This window comes from Lytechinus pictus, chromosome 9, assembly GCF_037042905.1.
Source record: "Lytechinus pictus isolate F3 Inbred chromosome 9, Lp3.0, whole genome shotgun sequence".
Taxonomy (NCBI): domain Eukaryota; kingdom Metazoa; phylum Echinodermata; class Echinoidea; order Temnopleuroida; family Toxopneustidae; genus Lytechinus; species Lytechinus pictus.
The window spans coordinates 6,474,821-6,483,747 of NC_087253.1; the positions used below are offsets into that span (position 1 = coordinate 6,474,821).

General features: G+C 39.4%; 1 protein-coding gene across 2 annotated transcripts in view; it reads right to left on the bottom strand.

The window, feature by feature from the left end:
* The window catches only part of LOC129267854 (uncharacterized), a 40,851-nt gene extending 34,958 nt beyond the window's left edge, over positions 1-5,893 (bottom strand). For both annotated transcript variants that reach the window (XM_064104567.1, XM_064104569.1), the window contains exon 1: positions 5,562-5,893. The gene's annotated coding sequence lies outside the window, so the exon portion shown is untranslated. The remainder of the gene's footprint in view (positions 1-5,561) is intronic.
* Between the last annotated feature and the right edge of the window lie 3,034 nt (positions 5,894-8,927).

Here is an 8,927-nt window from a genome sequence, read left to right on the forward strand (position 1 = left end):
TCTTGTGATCAGTTTTCCCACAGTTGAAACACCTGGTTACCTTCTGAGAAGAGGATGTAGTACCTTTCTGAGAAGAGGATGTAGGACCATTTCTTCTTTCTTTCACCAGAGCTTCAACACTTCTCTGAAGTAGAGCCACATTATCTTTCAAAGACTTTATTTCTCCTTGTAAATCAACATTCACCTTCTTAGTAGTTGCAACATGGATCTCTGTTGTATCAGTAATTGCTTCATGTACAGCAACCTTTCTTGTCTCTTGGCCACGGAAGAACCCCAAAACATCTTCCCTCATTTCTATGAAAGATTTGTTCTTTGCAGTAATTTCTATTCTCCGCAGCTCTCTCTGCATCCATACTTGATTTGTTCCGGTTACAAACCTTTCTTTAAGAGATGAGTCCCGCAACTGTTCAAGGGCTCTTCTCTCTGTTGACGTTGCAGCTTTCTCCATCTTATTATATATGCGCATTAACACCCTACTATAATCAAGTAAACTTTCAGTGCCCAACTGCTTTCTGTTGTGAAATTCTCCTGTGAGTGATTGGACAGTCTCTACTGCTCCAAACAAAGATTTCAAAATTTCAATAAGTTTATCACTATCTTCCCTTACACTTTCATCTCTGCATAATATTTCTTCCTTAGCGGCTCCCGCCAAATGATCAATCAGGGACTGTGCCTTTGCATTTCCTTCCAAACTGTAATGACGTGCATAACTTTCGAAATTGTCAAGCCATTCCTGCAATGAAAGATCACCAGTGACTTGGGGAGTGCCCTTGTACTTGCTAAGTTTCACAGGTGGTGGTGCTTTCTGTATATTCAATCCTTGTAACACAGAAGTAAGTGTTTGCAACATTTCAGTCATTGGTTCTGCCATCGTTACAAAGGCTGTTAAAAAAGTATTACTGGGAGGAAAAAGGTCAGTTACAACTTAGTGTATTCTACAGCAGTACAACATATGTAACAATAAACAATAAACTTTACCATGTTACCATTACCGTTACCAAAATGGTTGGCACCATTTCAACTCAGTTCACAAAATGCTGTAGCTCCTCAAAGTCCAATCACCAAAACAGTCTATAGAGCGAATTCTCATCATGGGTGTTTTCAGTTACCAGTCCAGTCCTATCATGGTGTGGCGTCATTCACAGCACGAGGGGTTTTCGTCGTCACTCTCGTCGCTGCCATCCCATCTGTCATTCCAGCTGTCATCCCATCTGTCTGACATCCCATCCTCGTCGCCATTTGTCGCAGTACAGGGCCAGAGTACAACAATGAAGACCAGAAATACGTGATGAGTGAAGTTCTGTTATTTATTTCATTGCCGTTAGTCTCGGCTGTAGTTGTACGTAGCTCGTAGTATATACAAAGTGACAATACAAAAAAAACCCAAGGGCTCGAAGACAACACACCCACTGAGCAACCGTCTAAGAGGTACCAATCTCACTGCAGAGCAGAGTCACTGTCTCACTAATACTGCTTTGAATTAAGACACTCAAACTTCGCAAGCGAGTCGCAATCTTGGACATTGGACCGTGCTACGTCTGTTAACGACCTTGGCTCGAACTCGTGTGTCTGTGTCAACGCCCAATGCCACAGCACATCACACGCATTCCACGAGGGCAGTATCTTAATTTACATACACAACTTAATTTGCATGCGTACAAACCAAAATCTCTTTCAGACTAACTAATTTGCATGTGCGGTAACCCAAAATGTCAAAGGCGATAATTAGCATGCTCATTTAGTCAAAAACATGCGCACTTAGCAAATACAGGTACGAACAAATTCAAAGAGCAACAAAATAGTCCATTTTCCTACACTATCACTATTAAAGCATTCGAATCTATCTTAATATGATTTATATTCAAGGAAAAATACTGGAAATATATTCTTCGCTTCCTAAGCCGCGTTGTTAGTCTGACAAGATGATGGGATTGGCAAGAACAAAGCACAGTATTTGAATTGGCGTGTAGTTTGTTAGAGTTGACAACCCTTTCTTTTATGGATGGGACTTAGACTTTCTTGAAATTTCGCCGTATAAAGATGATAAAGGGAGGCCAGGAAAAGCAAAGTTATGGCAGGTAAGATCTGATGAGTAGTCTCATTAAGAAGTGTAGCAGAGATTCCGTCTGGCCTAGTAGCTATATGCAGGTTTTTTTTCTTTAAAACTTCTTCAGTAGTCTGGCTACACCTGCTTGACTAAACAATATGTTATTTGGCCATATGTGGGTCAGGACTGGGTCCCAGGACTTTTAGATCAGCGTCATCATCATCATGATCAGTGGTGAATGCTAAGACTCAAAATCTTCGCCTTAATAATGTTATTCCAGTGTAGTCATAGCTATTAATATTAAGGGCTCCCAACATGCTAATTGTTACAGCCTGGATCATTGTCAATCCGGTCAACAAATTATGTATTATAGGCTTGTCTACAAACCCTCTTATGGTCCTCTTTAATGCATTGTAGCGATTCTGAGCTTTACCTCACTGATGCTTTTGGAGCTCCAAAATACAAGCCTTCCTAGACTTTCTCTAAAACTTTTGACATCTTCCGACACAATTTATGTCCATTGTCTCATTGAAGCAACTTGTGTCGGAAGATGTGGTTAACGGTGTGTTCTTGTTAAAGTCCTCTTGATTGGCATTCAGTCTCCTACATGTATGCCCGACTTGTCGGATTTCAGTACAGAGAGTTGTATGATTGTCCAAAGTACATCTGCATGACACTATTAAAGTCAGCATTCCTCCAGAAGAACATCCTTAGTCGTACCATGATTACTAAAAGGTTTATTCCTCTGGATAACCTCACAGTATACCCATGAGTAACACATTGTGGCAAATAAATCCTGGAAGTGGTACACACTGTCTAATCAATGTTGGATGGAATTTGATGGTGATGTTAAGGGTGTTCCATTATGTTGTGTTCTTGTTTGAAAGGCAATAATCAGTCCTCCATCTGGTTTGTTCATTGTCTCACTGGAGAATGTCTGTTTACCATAAATATCAGGAAATTAATATTATTATTTGCATACGACTTACTTAGAAACTATAGCTTTGATATTTGGAGATGGTTGCCATAGGAGATTTATCAAAGAGGAAAGAACATAAATGGATGCTTCATCATGAAGCAGCAACTGGATTAAAAAAGAACGTCTAATCACGATTCCTGTATCTGAGAACGATGCCTATAATGCATTTTAAGCCTTCATCATTAATGTATGAATGGCTTTCATGTCGCTCGTATAGGCAAATGCCCATTGTTACTATTATTAAGCATGCCCAGAGATCTTGTGATCCACGCAATTACTCATATTCACCACCAAGACTAGCGATGATGATGATGATGGTGATGGGTTCCTGTAAAGCGCCGGTATCCACATCAACTGGGCGCTCATGGCGCTTGCTCAAAAATAGGAAATATCTCATAAATTTCAATGTCTTCAAACAGTGCTTAGGATCATCATTCAGTTCAAGTACTGTCCTAGTAATGCTACAATTGAGTTATTCATGGGATAATGTCGGAGTGGGGAACAGAAAGGTCTTCAGGTAAGACTCAAAAGTTCGTTGTCTCTGCTTTCCTGATAAATTGGGGAAGGCTATTCCACAGCTTTGGTCCAGAGATGTAGAGGCTCTGTCACCCCAGGTTGTGTGGCTGAGAGATTCCCTCAGCAATGCTTGATCTGCTGATCTGAGACTGCGTGTTGGTCTATGTTGAGATAAGATCTCTGATATGTAGGGTGGAGATTTATCGTTAAGCGCTTTAAATACAAGGACCCCAAGTTTATAAGCTAAGTGGTGTGCTACAAGGACCAAATATTCGAAGCTAATGGGTATTAATTTGTACGGGTGTGACATCTTGTGCTGATCATTTGGCAATCCAGGAACTTAACTATAGCGTAGACTATACTCGCAAGAAACGCAAAGTCTCTACAAAGTCAAGAAGAGAGCAAGACTTGGATGGAAATAATGAAGCATTCAAGCAGTGGGATCCATGTAGAATGGACTCATCATTGTACAATATGAGTGGGGTAACTGCTCGTGACAATAGTCAACATCAACCAAGCAAGGAGTGTAGGAAAGGTCATCATGGTTAATACACATAATCTACATGGAATTTTAGAGGAAAGTATCACGTATGTGTTTCTTTGAATATTTATAACATGTCGGATGCTTAATTGCATATGTAAATTATACTTCAAATACTAGTACTATATTAAGCTGATTATTTATGTACTGTATTTGCCATTATTAGTGATTACATCATATTGATCAAGATTGAAATGTTTTCATAACTGTTTTTGTGAGAAAAGTCAAAATTTCTGGATTTTTCCCCATATATAATATATATATATAAATATATGCTTATATGTATATGCAAATGAGGTAGATTTATTTACGATTTTTTATTAAAAAAATAAATGATTTGTAAAACTTATCATGGGCTTCAGTTCAATTCGTATTGTTTCCTGCACTTGATGTTCAATATTTGGATTATTTTCCTTATTTGTAATTTATCATGTCTTATTTGCATAAAATGCAAATTTTGTGATTTTCGTATATGCTTGTATATTTAAGGACTTTTAATATGGTGTTTAGGAAACCTTCCTGTATTTGCCACATTCCAATTTCAGTAGATAATCTACTTGCAATTTTTGAGGGATGTATCACCAGTGTGTTTTCTTGAATATTTATATGCTATATTAGATACTTTCATTTGCATAATATACAAATTACACAATAGACTCTAAGCTGAATACAAATGTATTCAACATCCTTAGTAATAGCAGCATGTAAATTTCAACATTAATGAAGTTTTCAAGCAGTTAATGAGAGAAAAATCACAATACCTTGACATTTTCCATATAAGGATGCCTATTTGCCTATTATGCAAATGAGGTAGTTTCTTTTGCACTTTTGACAAAAAACATGGAATACAGTTATTTATCATTAAGTTTCGCTCAAATTAAAATGTTTTGGACACTCAATTTGTAATCTTTGGGCTATTTTTCTAACTTTTCATGGCTAATTTGCATAATATGCACATTTCATAAATTTCCACTGCTTGGATTTCTTGGGACTTTTAGTATGCTGTTTAGGGGACCTTCCTTGAAAGCATTGCAATGGAATATCTTGTGTTGCAATTAGTGGTGGGTCAAACCCTATATTGACTGGACTATTAGGTGTAATTTGCCATTTAACGAAAGTTCATTGACCTTGTGACATTTCCGGTAATATATAACTTCTTAACGGGAGGTCACAGGTATATAATTGTGTACAATTTCTTGTTCAGTGTAACAAGAAAATTTGATGTATGAGTATGACTCGACACGATCGGGGTAATCTTGAAAATTGACCCCATTTTGATCCCTCACATGGTCAAGATGACCATTAAAAATTTGTCACCAAGTTGGAAGTTGATCCTTGTGATGTCACAAATCAATTAAATGTGAAAAATCAGACTAAGCAAATTTGTCGAAGTAGATGACATATGCTGCCTGACTAATACATGTATTGTTGGAACCATAAATGAAGAAGATAGTCTGCATTAATATCATGGCACTTACTTGCAGGGAATTGAGCTTGCCTCTAGTAATCTACATCCGACGTGCAATGTATGAAGGCGCCGTATATACCAAAGACAAACATCTACTCCAAATTAATTTTCGTCAGTCAAATTCACACTTTTCACTGGGTAAGAAACGCGTAGAAAAAAATGGCAATTCCACCAGCATATATCATCGTCAAATAGCGTTTTTACAAATGGAATTTAACGCAGAAGTGAAACCATTTAGCTGTTCACATTGTACATGTTGTACATTGTCACTAAAACCAGCCAAACGTGGTATTCCCCGCTAACAAAGACGCGCCCTGAGAACTATTTCCTGTGTCATAGTGCAAAATGATTTTTAATTGTATTTGACATGCTAATTTATTCGCTCAACCGTCGGAATCAAAGTCCAAGTTCAGTCTGCCTGGTTGGTGATCGGTTAGTATAAAGGACAATGTCATTATGTTGTGGAGTGGGGCAGTTTGTATGGTTGTCTATAGACTACAGTGCGAGACAGTGGCAGTGTCAGGTCCCGGGGGGGGGGTGGCACTTCCATTGACGAGTGGATACCATGCGCGACCATGGGGTCTCGAAAAGCACCCTAAACACGTATTTTCCATTTTCTGAAAATGCACCCCTTAACAAGTATTAGCATGTGAAACCATACCCTTAACAAGTATTGGAAACAAAACGATACTCTTGGCAAGTTCCCTGAATTGACCCCCTAAACAAGTACAGCGATATTTTCATTGTTATGTCACGTAGTGTTGACTCTTGGGGCAAAAGTACATCCTCTATAAAACATTTTAGTCTTATTTTTTTACACCCTCGCAAATTTGACACAAAACACGTAGCTTTCCTGCGAAAAAAGATACCTTTTTTTTCATTATTTTAGTGCTTTTGACACCCTTATCACGTTACGTACGTAATGTGCCCTATCTTGAAAAAGTCATCCTTTTGACGTTTTTTTTTTTTGCTGGTCGCGCATGGTATCCACTCGTCAATGTAAGTGCCCCACAACCCCCCCCCCCCCCCCCCCGTGTCAGGTTCATAGAATGAAGACACTCGAAATGTCATTACACTTCAGCGTCAATCATTTGCGCAATCATATGAGATTCTACCAAATGTAGCATATTGGAGATGAGGGAAGAATGCCTAAAGCTGACATAGCTTGTCTGCGTGCTTATCAAAAATAATCCCTAATGGGACAGGGGCCACGAAAACGGGCGGCTGCGGGTTTCAGCCCCCAATGCGACTTTTTCCCCCAAGCGTGTACAAAAACGTAAAAATGGCTTATGATTGTGATTTGTTTTTACATTGTCAGCCCCCTCCTCACTTTCAAAGCCGGGGGCGGATTAAGTGACAGAGGTCGGGGCAGTGGGGTACAGGGTCCTGAAGTGATTTTTAATAGGGGGTATTGACAGTGGCGTACCTAGGATTTTCGCCAGGGGGGGGGGCAAATTCGTCCCGCCAAAAAATTGACAAGAAAAAAAAGTCTTCAAACCACAAATAAAGGGATTTCGTACCAGAAAAAAATTTGACAAGCAAAAAAAAGGGGGGGAAATGTCTTCAAGTTCAAAGGAGCGGGCCGGAGATCAGTTTTGACTCGTCAGGGGGGGGGGGGCAAGAGCAAAAAATTTCCCGGTCATATCATGCTATGAACAGGCGCAATGGTGTAATTAGGCGACGATTTTGAGAGGGCAAGACAAAAAAGTTGCGAGCGAGCAAAAATTTTGTTATTTTTAATACAAAAATCAAATTTTGTGATAGATTTTTACATGATATCCAGATAATATATTTCACTCTTTTCTCTTTCCATCCCTTTTTTGTGATCTGTACGCCACTGTGAACAGGATTATTTGCAGCAGTAGCGTGCAGAATAATGAAAACAAAAAAACGAGGGTCACAGTATGGCGCATGTGCTAAAAAGCTGCTTAATATAAGTCCCGAGCGAGCGAGAAAAAAATCACCTTTTCATGAGAATCTAACTTTGAGATATTTTTTGACATTATATTCAGTAAATAAAATCATATCCTACACTTTTCCTTTGCTTTTCTTTCCTCCTTTTATACTTGGTAGAACTTTTGGGGACCATGGCCCAACCCTTCCGCACTCATATACGGCAGAGCTATGCGGTTGGGGTCTGGGTCGGAGCCCCCGTAACATCTTGATATCAAAGCCATTAAAACCTCGCAGATTGCTGCTATTTAATCAAATCGCGGGTATACACAGAATATAGCTTTTACACAACACATTTATTTAACCCAGCTGAACCAAATATTTTGAGGGGGCAAAACATAGCAATAAAATATGATATGTGGGGGGAAAAGTCGACAGCGAGCAAAGCGAGCTGGAAAAAAAATTGCCTATTGAAATTAAATTTTAATTGTGTGACAGATTTTTCCATTATATTCAGCAAATAACACATTTCATTATTTCCATTCATTTCATTATACGCTGTCTCCTGTAATTTCTTTTATTTCCTCTTGGGTGTTGAACCAAGACACCCCCCCCCCCCCCCGCCTGTTCGCCAGTGATTGAACGTAAAACTTAATGTAAGAAGGGTCCCTACGGGGGGGGGCGTAATAGAGCCATTTGAAGGTCATAGTCATACATGAAGAGCCCCTACTGCTTGGGGTCTGGGGCAAAGCCCCGGTAGCTCATTTTGCATAAAATTTAGCAAGCTAATAGCACAATGTTGTATGCAGTCCCTCTTTCTTCCCGCTCTTTATTTTCTATCCTCGTCAGCCTAGTCGTGTTATTAAGTTTTTATTTCTTGTCCCTTTTCTTTGTTTTCCAATTTAGCTTTTGACTAATTCCATTCTACCTTCATTTCCCGCTATTGTATGCCATTTTGTCATCTTTTAATTTATTTCCCATCATGCTATTGCACTACATAGGTCTATTTCGGGATGATTTGTTCTTTCTCAAATGTTCTTCTTTCGTTCTTCTTCCCGCTTTCCTTCCTTTTCCATTTAAAAAAATATATTTTTCTTTGTTTTCTTTCCACTTTTCCTTTTCTCATTCCTTTTCCTCCTTTCCTTTCTCACTTTCCTTCCCCTTTCCCTTTCTTTCTCCCTCCCTTTTATTTTCCCCGTTTTTTCCCCAGTGAAATCCGCCAGGGGGGCAGCTTGCCCCCCCCCCCCCCCCCGCCGACTGTTACGCCACTGGCCTCCCCGATCACGTCTCCCTCTCTCGTTCAATTTCCTTCTATTTTCTCTGCTTTTTTTTTCTTTCTATGGTTTACGATATTGTATTGTATTTTTAGCGGATCTGGGACATTCCTGATGATGAGAGAAGATGTCATGACTTTATTCCAAGACACAGATACGGTCCCAAGACCAAGGGTGAGAGAATGTGAAGTAGAGACTGCCAGGGTCGA